This window comes from Oryctolagus cuniculus, chromosome 4, assembly GCF_964237555.1.
Source record: "Oryctolagus cuniculus chromosome 4, mOryCun1.1, whole genome shotgun sequence".
In the NCBI taxonomy this organism is placed as follows: domain Eukaryota; kingdom Metazoa; phylum Chordata; class Mammalia; order Lagomorpha; family Leporidae; genus Oryctolagus; species Oryctolagus cuniculus.
In genome coordinates this window covers 57,634,562-57,654,316 of record NC_091435.1, presented here as the reverse complement: position 1 = coordinate 57,654,316, position 19,755 = coordinate 57,634,562, and the positions used below count along the sequence as shown (strand labels likewise).

The following is a 19,755-nucleotide window of genomic DNA, read 5'->3' as shown; positions in this document are numbered from 1 at the left end:
CCACCATGCCTATCATGGGATTCACTCTGGACTCCTGACCCACCAACAAACAGTGGCCTGAACTCCCTAGACCAGTGCCACACACACGCCTGGAACTCCAGAGTAAGCCCTAGGCACATGTCCAGGAATAAAGCCTTTAAACAAGAAAACAAAGTCCTTAGAGAAGATACAAATAAGTGACTACCCAGATGCAAAAAAATCAACATAGAAACATAAGAAACATGAATGAGGAATGAATATGGCTCCCCAAAGGGAACAAAATAATATTAACTGAAAACAGTCTTCAGGAGCTATGGATCATAAACTACCAAGCATACACATAGTAGAACTTTCTGAAGGAATGGGAAAAGCAATGTCTTAGAAAACTTATTCAGTAAAATAATAATTGAGAATTTCCCCAATTTGGAGAAAGCAATAGACACCCAAAACAGGAAGTATGTATAACACCAAATAGGCCTGTTCAAAGAAGATCTTCATCATGAAACAGTATAGACAAAACGTCAAAAGTAAGATGTAAGGAGAGTATCCTAAAATTTACAAGAGGGAAGTGCAGCATCACTTTTAAATGACCTCCCATCAGATTAACAGCAGATGTCTCAACAAAAACCCTAAAGTCCAGGAAAAGTAAAGAAATATAGTCTAGCTGAAAAAAAATCTGCCAACCCAGAATATTTTATCTAGAAACACTCTCATTAATAAATGAAGGTGGAATAAAGACCTTTCAAGACAAGGAAAAATAAAAAATAATTTGTTACCACCAGGCCAGACTTATTAATGATACTTAAGGACATACTAAACATAGAAACAGAGAAAGACAATCAGTATATAAAAAACGTGAAGGCAGAAAACTCCTGGTAAAACAAGAAAGGCTGTTCAAAACAAACCATAGAAATATTCCTACAGAAAAGTGTCAGGAACAAGTTATTACCTTTCAGTAATAATATTCAGTTTAAATGGACTAATTTCTTCAACTAAATGACACAGAATGGCTGAGAGGATAAAAAAATCAAAACTTATCTATATGCTGCCGTACAGGAAAAACATTTTACCAATAAAGGTACACATGCACTGAAAGAATGGAAAAAGATATTTCATGAAAATGGGGGTCTAAAGCAAATAACAGAAGTTTTTCTCATATGCGGCAGAATGGATTTTAATACAAAAACTGTTAAAAGAAACAAAATGTCATCATGTAATGAAAGGGGATCAATTAAACAAAAAGATATGACTATAATAAACACATATGCACCCAAAGCCAGGGAACTCAGTTTTATAAAACAAATGTTAATGTATCTAAAAGGAGACATGGGATTTAATAAAACGACAATGGGGACAGGACATCAAAGCCCTACTTTCATTGATGGTTAGAATAACCATACAAATCATCAATAAAGAAACAACATAGGTAATCTACACTATAGACCAAATGATCATCATATATCTCTACAGAACATTTCAACCCACAACTGCCGTACAAACATCCCTTTCATTAGTGCATGGAACAGTCTCTGGGATAGACCATATACCAGGCCATAAAACAAGTCTCAACAAATTTTAAAAAAATGAAATGTGTACCTTGTCTTACTACAATGGAAGAAAGCTGGAAATTAACAACAAAAGAAACTTTAGAAAATCTACACACGTGGAGACTGAGCAACATGCTCCTGAATGAATAGTGGGTCATAGACAAAGTCAAAATGGAAATCAAAAAATTCCTTGAAGTGAATGGAAAGGAAAATACAGCATATCAAAACTTGGGGGTTCTGTGAAACTAATCTTAAGAGGAAACTCTATAGCAATTGGTGTCAGCGTCAAAAGTTGAGAAGTTATCAATTAAATTATCTAACATTACATGTCAAAGACAAAGAAAAACATGAAAAGACCAAACCCAAAATTAATAGAAGGAAATAAATAATAAAAATTAAAGGATAAATATACAAATTAGGAATGAAAACACAACTACACAAAACATCACTGGAATGAAGAGTTGTTCTTTTTTAATTTTTTTTTTTTATTTTAGAGGTAGAATTACAGACATAGAGAGGGAGAGGCAGAGAGAAAGGTCTTCCATCTGTTGGTTTACTCTTCAAATGGCTGCAATGACCAGAGCTGGGCTGATCTGAAGCCAGGAGTCAAAAACTTCATCTGGGTCTTCCCCACAAGTGTCCAAGCACTTAGGCCATTTTCTACTACTTTCTCAGGTTATAGCAGAGAGCTGTATCATAAAAGGAGAGCCAGGACTAGAGCCAGCACCCATATGGGATGCAGGCACCACAGCCAGAGGTTTAGCCCACTATACAATAGCACTGCCCCCATCAAGAGATATTTAAAACAATAAATAGATAAACAATATTGATTAAACCATTGATTTAACTAAAAAGGGGAAACTCCCAAATTAATAAAATCATAGGTGAAAAATGAGACATTACAATGGATACCACAGAAATATAAAGAATCATACCAACAAATTGGGAAAGCTGGAAGAAATGGATATATCTCTGTTGAGGAACAGTGTGTTTCCTTCTTCATAGTATTTATTGAACTCTTTCACTTAGTGATCATTAAGTAAACTTAAAGTAGATCTTTGTAAAAATTAAGAGTGGGAATGGGAAAGGAAGAAGGATAAGTGTTGGAGCATAGGCGGGAAGGAAGGTAGGGTGGAAAGCATCACTATGTTCCTAAATTTGTATATATGGAATACAGGAAACTCGTATAACTTAAATTGAAAACACTAATTAAAACAAAGACACTGAAGAGTTAGAAAAGATATACCAATCAAATGGAAACTCAAAACAAGTAGGAGTATCGATCCTGATATCAAATAAACAGACTTTAAGCTAAAAGTGCAAGAAGAGATAAAGAAGGACATTATATTTTATTTATATTTAATTTTTAATTACATTTTAACAGTCTTAATATGCTTTGTAGACACAGTTCTAAGAATATAACGGTATTGCTTTTCTCCCTCCCTCCCCATCTTTCTCTCCAATCCTCCTTGCTTCTCTCTTTTCTTTTAGTTTTTGAGATAACATATTTTAAATTTACATTAAAGAGGCTTAATACTTCACAAAATAAGAACTTTAGCAGTAAAAAGCTAAAAGGCCATCTAGTTAGAATATAGACAAAGGAAATTAAATTGGCAAACAAAAAAGCTGTCTGCACATTAATGTTTATTGCAGCTAAATTCACAACAGCTAAGACCTGGAACCAACCCAAATGCCCATCAACAGTAGACTGGATAAAGAAATTATGGGACATGTACTCTATAGAATACTAGACAGCAGTAAAAAAAAAACAATGAAATCCGGTCATTTGCAACAAAATGGAGGAATCTGGAAAACACCATGCTGAGTGAATTAAGCCAGTCCCAAAGGGACAAATATCATATGTTCTCCCTGATCAGTGACAACAAACTGAGCACCAAAGGGGAAACTTGTTGAAATGAAATGGACACTATGAGAAACAGTGACTTGATCAGCTCTTGTCCTGACTGTTGATGTACAATGTAATACTTTATCCATTTTGGTATTTTTTTTTGTTCTAGTACCATTGGTTGAACTCTGTAATTAACACACAATTATTCTTAGGTGTTTAAATTTTAACTGAAAAGTGATCCCTATTAGGAATTTGGAAAACTTTATGCTGAGTGAAATATTTCTAGATTCTTAAGAAGTCCCTTGTTTTCCACACTGACTATACTAATTTAGCTTCCTATCAATGTTATATAAGTGTTCCTTTGTCCACATCCTTGCCAGCATTTGTTACTCTCTCTGTTTGGATTTTAGTAATTCTGACAGGGATGAAGCAATATCTCATTGTGGTTTTGATTTACACTTCCCTGATGGCTAATGATGTTGAGCATTTTTTTCATATATTTTTTGACCATTTGTATTACTTCTTTTGAGAAGTATTATCTGAAGTTCTTGTCAATTTCTCAACTGGATATTTTTTTGGTGTTGACTTCTTAAAGTGGCTGATATATTTGGGATATGAACCCTTTTCTAGATAGGTGGTTTGCAATTACTTTTTCCCATTCTGTTGGATGTTTCTTCTTCCTATTGACTGTTTCTTTTGCTGTACAATAGCCTTTGAGTTTGCTGTAGTCCCATTTGTTTAGTTTTGATTTTTTTTCCAGTGCTTTGGGGGTCTTGTACAAGAAGCTATCCCCTACCCCAATGTCTGAATGTTTCTCCTATGTTTTATTCCAGCAACTTCATAGTATCAAGTCTTAAATTTGACCCATCCTGAGTTGATTTTTGTATATGACGCCGGCCAAAATTTCATTATTCTACATATCTAAATAAATCAGTTTTTGACAGCAGGACCTGTTAAAGAAATTATTCTTACTCCCCTTTATGGTCTGAGAGCTTTGGTCAAAAATCAGTTGACTGTATGTGGATTAATTTCTGGGCTCCCTATTCTACTCCATTTATCTATATATCAATTTTAGGCCAGTATCATTATGTTTTATTTACTATAGCTTTATACTATGCTCTAAAGTTAAGTATTGTTGTTCCTCCAGCTTGATTTTTTTTCTTCTTTAGGATTTTTTTGTTTATTTTGAATCTTTGTGACTCTATATGAATTTTCAGATGACTTTTTCTAGTTCTGTGATGAATGTCAAGAATGTTTTGATAGGAATTGCATTCTGCAGATTGCTTTAGATATAGACATTTAATATTTTGATAATAGGTTTGGTTCATCAAGAAGACATAACAATGGTAAATATATGTGTACCCAAGAAAAGATCACCCAGGTATATACAAAAAATACTAATAAGACATAAATGGAGGGATAGACTCCAATACAACAATAGTGGTGATGTCAAAACTTCACTTTCATCAATAGACTGATCAAACAGGCAGAAAATCAACAAAGATACACCAGAATTGAAGCATACTATTGAGCAAATGAACCTAACAGACATTTCCAGGACATTTCACCCAACAGCTAGAGAATACACATTCTTCTCATCAGCACATGGACATTTTCTAGAATAGAATATATATTGAGCCACAAATCAAATCTCAGGATAAATTTAAAAATATTGAAATAGTATCATATATCTTCTCAGGCCATAAAGGAATAAAACTAGAGTTCAATGACAAGGAGAACAATAGAACACTCATAAATACTTGGAAATTAAAAAACATAGTTGAATGATCAATGGGTCAATGAAGAAATTTAAAATACATAAAAATTAAAATAAATGAGAATTAGGGGCTATGTTGAAGTGTAGTGGATTAAACTGCCACCTGTGACACCATCATGACATCATAACATATGGGTGCTGGTTCAAGACCCAGCTGCTAAACTTCAGGTACAGTTCTTTGCTAATGACCTGAATAAAGCATTGGAAGATGGCCCAAGTACTTGGAAAAGTGCTGTAAGATGCAATCCATGTAAGAGACCTGGATGAAACTCCTGAAAACTGGTTTCAGCTTGGCTCAGCCCCAACCATTGCAACAATTTGTGGAGTGAAACAACATATAGTAGATCTCTCTCTGTCTTTCTCTCTCTGTCACTTGGATATTCCATGGAATACAACAAAATAGTATTAACAGAGAAGTTTATAGCATTAGTGCTTACATTAAAAAAGAGAGAAATGTCTCAAATTAAAGATTTAATTATGCCTCTTGAAGACTTAAAAAAACAATAACAGACAAAATCCTAAATTAGCAGGAGGAGCATGAGAAATAATAAGAATGAAGGCAGAAATAAATGATTTTAAAACTAAAAAAAAATAAAGATCAACAAAACAAAAAGTTTTTTGACAAAAGATATGCAAAATAGATAAACCTCTATCTAGACTAATAAAAAGTGAAAAAACTTAATAAAGTTAGAGATGAAAAAGGAGCCATTGCAACTGAAACCAATGAAATAGAAAAGATCATAAGACGCCACTATGAAGAACTGCACATGCTAATAAACTGAAAAAAAAAAAAAACTTGAATAAATGGATAAATTCCAGGTTTAATTTAACCTACCAAGATAAAAATCAAGATATAAACATTCTAAACAGACTCATCACAAGCAAAGAGATTGAAACAGTAATTGAAAGCTTCCATCCAGGTAAAGTCCAGGAACTGATGGCTTTACTACTGAATTCTATAAAACATTTAAAGAGAAAGTAACTCCAGCACTTTTCAACCTATTCCAAAATATTAAAAAGGGCGGAACTCTGAAAAGCTATTTTTATAAGGCAAGCATCACTTTTATACCAAAACTGAAAAACGTAACAACACACAAAGAAAGCTATAGACATGTATCATAATGAAAATAGATAGAAACATTCTCAAAAAAAAAAAAAAAAATACCAGCAAATTGAATCCAAAACCTCATCAACAAGATTATATATCATAATCAAGTAGGATTTATCCCAGAAATGCAAGGATGGGGACAACATTCACAAATCAATAAACATCATAAATCACATCAGTAGAATGAAGACTGTATAATAATCTCAATAGATTCAGAGACAGCATTTGATAAGATTCCGTACTGCTGCATGATAAAAGCCCTCCACAGATTAGGTATAGAAGGTACAAACCTCAAAAGAATAGTCTATACATGACAAACCAACAACCAATTTTATACTGAATGGGGGAAAGCTGAAAGCATTTCCTCTCAGATCAGGAACCTGACAAGGGTGAAAACTTTTACTCTCTTATTCAATATAGTGCTCAGTTTGAGCAAGAAAGATTAGGGAGGAAAAAGAAATAAAGGGCATTAAAATTGGAAAAACGAAGTGAGGTTATCCTGTTTGCAGATGATGTGATGTTACACATGAACAAACCTAAACACTCCTCCAAAAGACTGTTAGAATTGATAAACCAAGGGGTGAGCATAGGACTGGCATCCCGTATGAGTTCTAGCTGCTGCACTTTTGATCCAGCTCTCTGCTAATGTGAGGACAGCTCAAGTGCTTGGGTCCCTGTACCCATGTGGGAGGCCTGGAGGAAGATCCTGGCTCCTGGTTTTGGCCTGGCCCAACACTGGACTTTGCTGCCATTTGGTGAGTGAGCCAGAAGATGGAAAACCTCAATCTCTCCTGTGTCTCTCTGTATGTAATTCAGCATTTCAAATAAATAAAATGATTCTATCTAAAAATTGATAAACTGATTCAGAAAATTTACAACTTAAAAAATAAACATACATAAAAATAGTTTTTTATATGCTTATGATGAATTCATTGAAAAAGAAATCAAATAAATCCCTTTCCCAATAGCAATGAAAATCACATATTTAGGAATAAATTTAACTGAAGAACTGAAAAATCACTACAATGAAAATCATCACTCATGAAAGAAATCATCAATTATACACCAAAAAATATAAGATGTTCCTTGTTCCTAGATTGGAAGAATCAATATCTTTGAAATGTCTATGCTACCTAAAGCAGACTCAATGAAATCCCCCTGAAAATACCAATGATTTCCTTTATGCAGTTAGAAAAAATAAATCCTAAATTTCACATGGAATAATAAAACACCCATAATAATCAAGGCAATCCTGAGCAAGAAAAATTAAGCTGCAGGCATCACAACACCTGACTACAGAGCATACTACAAAGCTATAGTAATTAAAACAGCATGGTAATGGCATAAAAACCGATACATCAATCAGTGGAACAGAACAGAGACCACAAAACTTGCATACATGCAGCCAACTGATTTTTGGCCCAAGTGCTCAGACCATACAGTGGAGTAAGGATAATCTCTTAAACAAATGGTGCTATCAATACTGGATTAATACATATAGAAGAATGAAATTAGATTCATGCTTCTCATCACATAGAAAAAAAAAACTCAACATGGATCACAAACCTAAATTAAGTCTTGAGACTATGAAGTCTCTGGAGGAAAAGGTAGGAGAAATACTACAAGACATTGATGTAGGAGATGACTTCTTGTACAAGAACTTCAAAGCACCAGCATTAAAAGTAAAACTAATCAAATGGGATTATATGAAACAAAGAAGCTTCTGTACAGCAAAGGACACAATCAATAGAGTTAAAAGGCATCCAACATAATGGGAGAAATTTTTTGCAAGCTACAGACTCAACAAAGGAATAATATCCAGAATATATCAGCAACATAAAATAGTCAACAATAAAAAGCCCAGTTAAGAAGTAGGTAAAGAACTTCAATACACAGGTCTCAGAAGAAGAAATATGAATAGCAAAAAAATACATTGAAAAAAACTGCTCAACATCACTACACAGATAGTAAAGCTAAATTAAAACCAGAATGAGACATCACCTCACTCCTGTCATAAATATTAAACCCAAAATACAGAGAGTAACAAATGTGGGTGAAAATGTGGAGAAAGGAGAACACTTACATACTGCTGGTAGGAATGTAAATTAAAAAATACAGAAACAGTATGGACTTTTTTAAAAAACTAAAAATAGATTTTCTATATGATCCAACAATCCCACTACTGGGTTTAAACACAAAAGTCTTGAACACATTGTATCAAAGAGATATTGGCATCACCATTTTTATAGCAGCACTGTTCACAATAGCCAAATTTGGAATCATCTAAGATGTCCATTGTCAGATGAATGGATAAAGAAAACGTGATATATATATATATATATAATATATATATACCATGAGATATTTATTCAGTTATAAAAAAGAATGAAATTATATCATTTGAAATAAATGGAAGCAACTGGAAGATATCATATTGAATGTAGTTAACCAAAAACAGAAAGACAAAAGAAGAAATTCCTGTGTGTGTCAGTATTGCTACAAAAACAGTTTTGTAAAACGTTGCTTTATATCTTTGTAAAAACAGTAGTTAAGAATGTTATACTACTATAGTTTTAATGATTTGTAATTGATTTAAAAATTACTGTATATAAGTGAATTTTATATTCATTGTGTATATTCCCACTAGAGTCTTTTTTTTAACTTTTAAACTTTTTTAAAATATCACATGTTCTCCCTGATCGATGGCAACTAAACGAGCATCTAAAATGATACCCGTTGAAATGAAATGGACACTATGAGAGATAATGACATGATCAGCCCTTGTCTAGACTGTTGAGGAACAACTTACTATTTTATTCCTTTAGTATTTTTGTTGTTGTTGTTATTCTGTTTGTTCTACATAAGACCACTGGTTGAAATCTGCAATCAATGCACATTCTTAGGCCTTTAAAATTAACAGAAAAGTGATCTCAGTTAAACATAGGAGTGGGAATAAGAGAGGGAGGAGATATATAGGATGGCACATGCTCACTCGGACTTACCTCCAACAGTGGAACTAGAAATGTGCCATGGGATTTCAACTCAGTCTTACCAAGGAGGCAGGTACCAATGCCAGCGCATTTGGTAAAGTGATAAGTATAAATACACAACTGATCAAAAAGATAGGGTAAGTGTCAAAGAGATTTCACAAATAAAACCAGTGTAAGCAAATAATGAAGGATAGAATTAAAAGGGAGAGAATGATCCTGCGGGGGAAGCAGGACACACAGCACTCATAGAATGGCAAACACCCAAAACAGCACTCCGGCCTCAGAATCAACCCTTGGGACATTCGGATCTGCCTAAAAGGTCCATGAGAGTCTCACAGGCATGGAAAGTCATGACACAGTGGCAAAAAAACAATCTAAATGAAAGATCCTGGTGAACAAGACCCCAGCAGAAGGAACAGGCCATCAAGGAGACAGGCACCTTTCTCTGAAGGGAGGAAGGAACCTCCACTGTGATATAGCCTTGACTAAACAAGTTCAGAGCTGGTGAACTCAAGGGGCTTCCATAGCCTAGAGAGCTCATAGCAAGAGTCTCGGGTGATTGCTGACATCATAAATAAGAGTGCCAATTGTTAATCAACAACGGGAGTCACTGGGTACATGCTCCCCACGTAGGATCTCTGTCCTTAATGTGTTTAAGTACGAAACTTAAAAACAACACTACTAGTCAAACAATACCCTATACCTTGTGTGGTTGTGTGAGTGCAACCTGTTGAAATCCTTGCTTAGTATATACTAAGTTGATCTTCAGTACATGAAGGTAATTGAAAATGAAACGTGATGAAGGGCGGGATGGGAGAGGGAGTGGAAGAGGGGAGGGCCACGGGAGGGAGGGAGGTTGGGGGGGGGAGCCACAACAATACACAAGTTGCACTTTGTAAATTCACATTTATTAAATAAAAAATAACTATATAACAAACAAAAAAAGAAAGAAAAAAAAAAGAACTTAATACTTTACCCTTTTAGTAATTTTTTATGTTCTACTTAAAATTATTGGTTGAACTCTGTAATTAATACACAATTACTCTTAGGTGTTTAATCAATGCTATAACTAGTACTCAAATAGTATTTTACACTTTGTGTTTCTGTGTGGGTGCAAACTGTGAAAATCTTTACTTAATATATGCTGAATTGATCTTCTGTATATAAAGATAATTGAAAAATCAATCTTGATGTGAATGGAAGGGGAGAGGGAGTGGGAGAGTGGAGCATTGTGGGTGGGAAGGAAGTTATGGCGGGGGAAGCTATTGTAATCCATAAGATGTACTTTGGAAATTTATGTTCATTAAATAAAATAAAAACAGGTAACAAATTAGAAAAAAAAAGATTTATTATTCATTTGAAAGTCAGAGTTAAAAAGATCGGGAGAGGCAGAGAGAGAGAGAGAGAGGGAGAGATAGAGGTCATCCATCTGCTGGTTCATTCCCCAAAATGGCCACAATAACCAGGGCTGGGCACTCTGAAACCAGGAGCCAGTAGCTTTATCCAGGACTCCTAGCTGGGTGCAGGACTACAAGAAACCTAGGTGAAGCTCCTGAATCCTGGCTTTGTCCTAGCTCAGCCCTGGCCATTGTGGTCATCTGGGGAGTGATTCAGTGGATGGAAGATATTTGTCCATCTCTCCCTATCTTTAACTTTCAAATAAATAAATAAATATTTAAAAAGAACCATATGATTATCTCAGTAGATACAGAGAAATCTTTTGATAAATTAAAACAATCATATATTATATAAGAAAAAAAACTTTAAAACTTGGGTATAGAAGGAACATAGATCAACACAGTCAAACCCATTACCAGCAAAATATTGAATGGGGAAATGATAGAATTATTGCAACTAAGATCCAAAACCAGAAATGGATGGATGCCCACTTTCTCGATTAATATATAATATAATTCTCAAAGTTATACCCAGGATCATTAGGCAAGAAAAATAAACCAAATTGATACAAATTGGAATATAGGAAGTGAAATAATTTCTGACTCCAGGCTACATGAGCCTTTATATAGGGGAAATAAAGCCTCCACTAAGAAATTATTTGAATGCCTAAGAGAATCCTGTAAAGTTGCTGGATATACAATCAACACACAAAAATCAATAGCACATTTATATACCAACAATGTTCTGTCTGAGAAAAAAAAATGTAAGATCATTTCTATTCAAAATTGCCCCAAAATCTTAAATATATTAGGATAAATTTAACCAATGATGTGAAAAATCTCTACAATTAAAATTATAAAACATTAGTAAAAAAATAGAATATACCAAAAATTGGAAAAATCTTCCATGTTCATGATTGAAATAATTACTATCATCAAATTGTCCAGTCTACCTGAAGCACCTGACAAATTCAATGCAATCCTAATCAAAATAACGACATTCTTCACAGATCTAGAAAAACAAATCATAAAATGCATATCAATACACAAGAGAACCCAAATACCTAAAGCAATCTGAAGCAGTAAAAACAAAGCAGGACACATCACAATACCAGACTTCAAGCCATACTACAGGGCAGTTATAATTAAAACAGCCTGGTAGTGGCACAAAAATAGATAGGTAGACCAAATGGAGCAGAATAAAAATTCCAGAGGTTAATGTATACATCTACAACCAACTAATCTCTGATGAAGAAGCTAACCTCAGTCCCTGAAGAAAGATCACTCTATTCAACAAATGGGGCTGGGAAAAACAGATTTCCACATGCAGAAATTTGAAACAAGACTTCTACCTTTCACACTATGAAAATAATATGTAATGGATTAAGTATCTATACTTTCAAATTACTAGTGTAAAATAAAGCAGAAATGCTGCAAGACATTGGCTTGGGCAAAAACTTATTGGACAAGAAAAAACGTTGGCAATAAAAGCAAAGATAGACAAATTGCATTACATCAAATTAAGAAGTTTATGCACAGCAAAAGAAACAATCAACAAAGTAAAGAGGTTACTGATAGAATAGCAGAAAATATCTGAAAATTATGCATCTGATATAGGATTGCATAAGGAGCTCAAGAAACTCCATAACAAGAAAACAAACAATTCAATTAAGAAATGAGCAAAAAATATGAACAATTGTTTTCTCAAAAGATGAAATGCAAATAGCTAATGATAGGAGAAAATGTTCAGGACCAATAGCCATCAGGAAAATGCAAAAAAAAAAAAAGAATAATCACTCCAGTTAGAATGGCTATCATACAAAAATCAAAAAATAACAAACTGTGGTGAGGATGTGATAAAAAGGTACCCTAATACTCTATTGGTGAGAATGCAAACTTGTATAATCATTGTGCAATAAAGTATGGAGATTCCTCAGAAAATTAAAACAAAAGATACATTACTGGTTGGGTGATAGCTCCCACAGAGCTCCAGGGGTGGAGAGTGCCTGGGGGCCAAGCATAGCCCCTTCCCCCAGATACCTGTGATTTGGGGGCTGCAGAGAGGATGCCTTGGTGTAGGGCATAGGCCCTGGCTGGTGGTGGGGCACAGGAACTTTTTGAAGGTGCAGTGTTTTGTTGAGCGTGGGAACCAGGCTGGATCATGGATTCTGGGGCCTCCTTTGTCCTCCAAGCTTTCGAGGAACCTGTGGGCCACTTGCTTTCCCTCCCTCGTGTCTTGCCCCAGTCTCATACCCGGGACCTGAAGAGGATCACATTGGGAGCCCTGCCCATGTCTGAAAAAGTGATGAAGAACTGAAGTTGAGTTAGCAGATACTGGAGTTACTTGAAACATGTCCACAGCAAATAAGTGATTTAAAGAAGAAAGAATGCTGTTGATCACAGCTGCAGAGAGAAATCCAGCTGTTATCTCCACAAAGCAGACTTTTTGCTTGGATCCTCTTTAAATGGATTTGGTACTCGGACCAGTGATGGTGACTTATGCCTAGTTGTTAAAGAGGAACCAGTAAATCAGAAGACTGAAGTACTGGCATATACTCACCTTAGTCCATAAACACTTCTGTTCCAGACTCTCTGGGTAAATTGAGAGACCGCAGCTGATTTGTGCAAAAGTGCCAGTTGTGGAGTTTAGGGATGAAGTCAGTTGTGTGGAATTTGATTTGAATGTAAATATTGCTGGAATAAGAAACACATACCTTCTCAGAACTTATGCATACTTTGAATTTGAGTTGATCCACTAGTTTTGGTGGTTAATAAGTGGGCCAGTCACCATGATATAAATAGCACCAGTCATGGTACTTTAAACAGCTATAGTCTTGTTGACAGTTTTGCACTATTTAAAGACCTTGCCTAACCCAACCTTCCATTCCTCCAAAAAATTTACCCAGAATATTTTAGTCCATCTTATGTTCCTCCTTACCTCTCAAAGAATGAATCAATTCTTGAAGACCTCTTGCTAGACTTTCTTAAATATTATGCTACAGAATTTGACTGGAACAGTCAAATGATTTCAGTTCATGAACCCAAAGCCATCCGGAGGCCTGATGGCATTGAGTGGTGAAATAAGTTCATCTGCTTGGAAGAACCTTTTGATGGAACAAATATAGCCAGAGCTCTGCATGCAAGGACAAGTTTGACATGATCAAGGATCAGTTTTGAAAGTTATGGCATGGATTGAAAAACAAGAGAGACTTGAACAGCATAGTCCCCCTGAGAACTGCCTCCCTGAAAAGATAGTCAGTCCCGTTCTTGGTGTCACCTTGGAGAAATAAAGAACAGTAGCTGTGTCATTGGCATTATATTTACCTCAATCATGATTTTTTCTGATTGTTCTTTTGCTTTTCATGTTTTATTTTTCAAAATACATATTTATATAAAGATTGCATGTTTTATTATGACATTTCCTAGTAAAACTTTTTGATTTAAAAATACATTTTTGAAAATGTTTACATTAATTATTAGGAAACCAGATAAAATATATTTTGGGAAATTACCTGAACAAATAAAGGTCTTTCTATAACTACAATTCATTGTACCACATGCTAATACTGACATGCAGTGTGGAAATTTGGAGAAGGTCTAAATGATGAGTGCTGAAGTATAACCTCGAAGAGATAGTTTGTTGTCTGTGAAGTGAAAACTCAAGTCAGTCACTCAGTTACTTGAAGCAAAAAGAATCTTTTAAGTCAGTAAAATCTCTGCAGTCATGAAATACTGGACAGTTGCTCTAAGTCTTTACTTAGAGTAATTATTGAATATATATATAATAACATATATAGTAATATATTGCATATAATAACATATAAGCTACATAGAAAATAATTGATATTTTATCCATTACATATATACATATATAAAGCACTTGCTGTCTAACAACATATTTGCATTTTTAAGTATTTGAATTATTTATGTTTATGCAATACTATGTTGTTAGAGGACAGGTGCATAATTTTATTTCAAGAATAGAGACCAGATATCAGCAAATTGGGATACTAGGATGCTGGTAGTGATGTATTTCTTAGTCTTGAGGTTGATTTTTATGATTGTGCTCGATCTGTGAAAATACAAGATTCTAAATGATTAAAACTATACATCATGTTATACATGAATTTTCTTTTTAATTACAACAAAGACAATCCAAGTGATTTGATTAGATATTTCTGTAGTCAGCTGAATTAAGAGACTTCCAAGTTAGAAATCACCATAGCCTTCTAACTGTAGGGTTAGGAATCCTACTGCAAAGAATATGTATCAGGGAGAAGACAGTAATCAATGGGATTGCCAGAAGCTGATGGCATGAGAAGATTGAATTAAAAGGCAAGAGAAAGAAAGAACCTGAGTCCAAAGACAATGTTGGAACTTGATTGAGCAAAAGAGGAAAAATAAAAATCAACAAATACATCAGGGATGCTGTTGACATGAGGTTATTATCACATCTATTAAATCAAAAATAAAACGTCACATACAGAATTTGTAGCAATGTCAATTACTACAAACTTCTAATGTACATACATAGGTATACACATGTACTTTCTTAGGTAAATACAGAAACCTCAGCAACACTGAAGTCAGGAGAATGAAACTAAAAATGAAAAATCATTAAGCCACAGAGTACCTACAAGCAAGTTTTCAAATCCCGAGGGAGTTTTTCAACATTTGAATATACAAGAAAGCTTATACATCAAGATTTAAGAAAAGTGTAGGCAGCCTCCACAGAAGCAACCCTTTTACATTCCTAAAAGATGTTGATGATCTCAAAGAAATTTAATTTCTGCAAACTGGGTCTATCCACACTTGCTCTATCAGAAATTAAAAGATAGGGCCTGATGTTGTGATGCAGTCGGTTAAATTGCCACTTGTGTTGCCAGCTTCCCATATAAGAGTGCTGGTACAAGTCCTCACTGCTCCATTTCTGATACGGTTTCCTGATGATGTGCATAGGAAAGCAGCAGAAGATGGTTAAAATACTGGGGCTCCTGCAAACAACATGAGACACAAACCTGGCCCAACCCCTGGCTGCTATGGCCATTTGGGAAATGAACAAGTGAATTGGAAATTTCTCTCACCCTGTCTCTCTCTGCTGCTCTGTCTTTTAAATAGATGAAGTTTAAAAACAGAAATGACAAAGAAATTTTAAAATATACATTTACTATTTCACTTAAACTAAACATTAATAAAATCATTATATGTTAATATGTTGTTTTAAAATTCTCTACTTCCTGAAACTCAAAAAAAAATTAAGAGTGAAGCACTTTATTGTTTATTTTACAATTCTTCCTAATAGTTCTCCTATTGAAAGCAGCAGAATTTTCATATTTGCTTCTTCATTGTTTGATTGTGTTGCAATATCAAGTCATGTAACTACTTCTGGAAAACTCTACTCTTCTCTCATAAGATAATGGAAGTGAAAAAGGCCTATACCATCTGAATGTTATTGGGAAAATTGTTTTGACATTACAGACCCCTTGAAATAGTCTCAGGGAGGAACTCCACAGGTCCCTGGAGAGGGTTTTAACGATCACTGTTCCACTAAATAGTAGTTGACCCCAGAGCTCAGAGTGACTGATCCATAGATGCAAGTCATCTGAACCTGTATTCAGCTATCACAAACCATTGCTTCATATTCTTAAAGAATGTGAAAGTCCACCCTCAGAATACTGAATAAGGAAAAATCCCATTCTTGGCTTTGCTGTAAATGGCAGATAAACTTAAAAATGTCATACAAATAAAATAAATATTTCAAAAACCCAAGAGACTCTGGCAAAAAAAAAAAAAAAAAAAAAACAAAGAGGACCTAAATGATAGGTCTCTGCGAGTGAGATCCCAGTAGAAAGAATGGGCCGTCGAAGGAGGAGGTACCTTTCTCTGAAGGGAGGAGAGAACTTCCACTTTGACTATGACCTTGTCTAAATAAGATCAAAGTCAGCGAACTCAAGGGGCTTCCATAGCCTTGGAAACTCATGACTAGAGCCTAGGGAGATTTCTGATGCCATAAACAAGAGTGTCAAATTGTTAAGTCAACAACAGGAGTCAATGTGTACTTACTCCTTATGTGTGATCTCTGTCCTTAATGTGTTGTCCAATGTGAAGTAATGCTATAACTAGTACTCAAACAGTATTTTACACTTTGTGTTCTGTGTGGGTGCAAACTGTTGAAATCTTTACTTACTATATACTAAATTGATCTTCTGTATATAAAGACAATTGAAAATTAATCTTGATGTGAATGGAATGGGAGAGGGAGCAGGAGATGGGAGGGTTGCAGGTGGGAGGGAAGTTATGGGGGGGGAAAGCCATTGTAATCCACAAACTGTACTTTGGAAAATTGTATTTACTAAATAAAAGTTTAAAAATAAATAAATAAATCTTTCAAAACAATTTCAACTGCCATTTCTATGGAGACTTCAGAAAATCTTTGGCTGAATCAGAGAGCATTTTTAGGGGCACTGATGGAAAATGCTTATCAGAAGAAGAGAATGTTAGAAATTAAAGAAAGCTTTTATTTAAAAGGAGATTTTTGTCAATTTTATAGTACGTACAAGAGTTATGCTCCTCTTCCAGTCTAGCTCTCTGCTGTGGCCCGGGAAGGCAGTGGAGGATGGCCCAAGTGCTTGGGCCCTGCACCTGCATGGGAGACCAGGAGGAGGAACCTGGCTCCTGGCTTCGGATCAGCGCAGCGCACCGGCCATACCGGCCATTTCAGGGGTGAACCAATGGAAAAGGAAGACCTTTCTCTCTCTCTCTCTCTCTCTCTCTCTCTCACTGTCTAACTCTGCCTGTCAAAAAAAAAAAGAGGTGTAGGTAATACATATTTAAGTAAACATGTATTAACAGATTTGGGGGCCATTTTAGGGTATAATAATGATAAAGAAATTATATCTTATTAAATGCCTTTAAGGTAAAAGTATACACACATAAACATATATTTCAGATATAAATTGTACAAAATTAGTGAAATTATGACAGCAAATTGAATCAGTAATCTTATATGGAGAAATGAGTTGAAGAAAACGAGGTTGCATAACATTTAATATGTGTAATCAGAAGGATGAATAGGGCCAAAACAAAAAAGCAAAAACTATAATGCAACCAAACTGATAAAGGGTCCGGGTGAGATAGAAATGGGCAATATCATTTATGTAATCTCAATTTGGATCTATAAGAAGCAGAGAAAGAATAAAATTGCAAATAAGGCTTCAAATAAAGAGTATCTACATGACTATACAAAACTACTAGGACTCCAGTTAAGATGGTCACTGTAAGTACAAACAGAACAGGTGGGGAGGAATTCTCATCTTTTCCTGGGTTATATCTGATGCTGCCACTAAATAGAAAAGGATCTGAGAAGCCCACTGCCCAGTGGGTTTAATGCATCAGAGGGGCCTGTGAGCAATATCATGAACACATTCCTTTTCTTCATCACATCTTCACCCTTGGTGCTACGGAAGGAGACTGAGATGACATTACAAAGCTAATGAGAAATATAAGCGAGAGTCAACAGGGACAAGTGTTTGAAATTCCCAGAAGTTGGAGTGTTTTTCTAATCTGAAATCAGGAATCACAAAGTACTGCCAGTTTCTTAATGGGCAAAAATCTACAAGTATCAAAAAACACTGCCAGAATCACTTGAAACTCAATTTTTGTAAGATTTTTAAATGAAAGTGTAGACTTAAGTATTTTCTGGCTGGAATAGCATGAATAATGTCATATTTGAAAGGAAAGGAAATAATCTAACATGAATCTGACTCAAAGAGCCTTAAGAAAATGAAAAATTCCTTGACACAGGTTAACCTTTGCTTGGCTGCTTTAGCTGTAGGAATTCTGATTTGACAAACTTGTGTGAGTCTCTATGAATCTAGTTATAACTTTTATTGTCATCAAAATGAAAAGTTAAACAACTGAACTGATATTAAAGATGATATGAGCTTTGCCATTTCAAAATCAAACTCAAAATTCCCATGTAGTTCTCAACTTAAATATCAGCAACCTATTCATTTAGATATACTTTTAAGCCAGATTAACATGATTTTTTTGGTTTTACTTGTCTAATTTGTATATGTCATTTTAAGAAGACATTATTTCCATTTCAAGCCTCTTAAAGTATAGGAATATGTTTATAATCGACATCATATGCTCTAGAAAAGTAGTCAATTTCCAATATAAATCATAACAAAGTATATAGAAATATATTTTGCACTTATGTGCATTCTATCTGGGGAAGAAGAAAGCAGTGGGCAGGCCCACAACTTACTAGGTTCTCAAAATTATATATGAATCACAAACCTTTGAAGCAAAATTTTAGAACTTGATATTTTATTAACATGATAACTTAAAAGTTATTATTATTGTTGCAAATGACATTCTGGATATATGCAACTTAATAAAAATTTTCAAAGTTTAACACAGGATTCTATTTTGCTACTTTGTACTTGGAATAAATGTAGAAATAGGATGTAACTAATTTAATGTGTATTGAGTTATAAGCGAGTGGTATTTTAAAAATTGTAAACACTTGATATACTTGATAAGCCTTTTAACTCAGCTATATGCTACTATATTTTAGCAGAAATGTTATTACTGTGATGGGTGCATTATTGGAATGTTTTATGATTATTTAAATATGTAGTTATTTATTTGTGATCAGTACACCTTTGAAGTGAATAAAATGATGTTCTAAAACTAATAGCTAATTTGGAGTTGTAATATGGTACATGAAGCATGTAGAAAACATAAAATTCCAGTTGCAAATTTTACAATGTTGATGGCTCCAGAAATTCAGAGAAAATATAATCACAACAAAGATGGCTCAATTGCTTAAGTTTCATGGAGGAAATAAGTAGTATTGTTCCTAAAGTAAAGGCAAATTTCAGATTATCTGAGGAACAACATAAGAAAACATAAAAGGAACACAGCCTGGAGACACTGACCTTGTATAACAGCATACAAAGAATGGGGACAATCAGTGACACTGCATCAGAATAAGGATATACAGGGATCCAAATAGGCACAAACACATGTAGCAAATGCTTTTAAAATAACCACCTGAAGACAATTTGAAAGTACAAAGGGACTTCAGAAAGTTCGTGCAAA

General features: G+C 34.6%; 1 long non-coding RNA gene and 1 pseudogene across 1 annotated transcript in view; one reads left to right on the top strand and one right to left on the bottom strand.

Annotated features, from left to right (window-relative positions):
- Positions 1–19,755, bottom strand: part of LOC127482953 (uncharacterized) — a 109,870-nt gene that overhangs the window by 9,113 nt on the left and 81,002 nt on the right. The gene's annotated exons all lie outside the window — the stretch shown is intronic.
- Positions 7,814–13,902, top strand: LOC100349009 (poly(A) RNA polymerase GLD2 pseudogene; annotated as a pseudogene).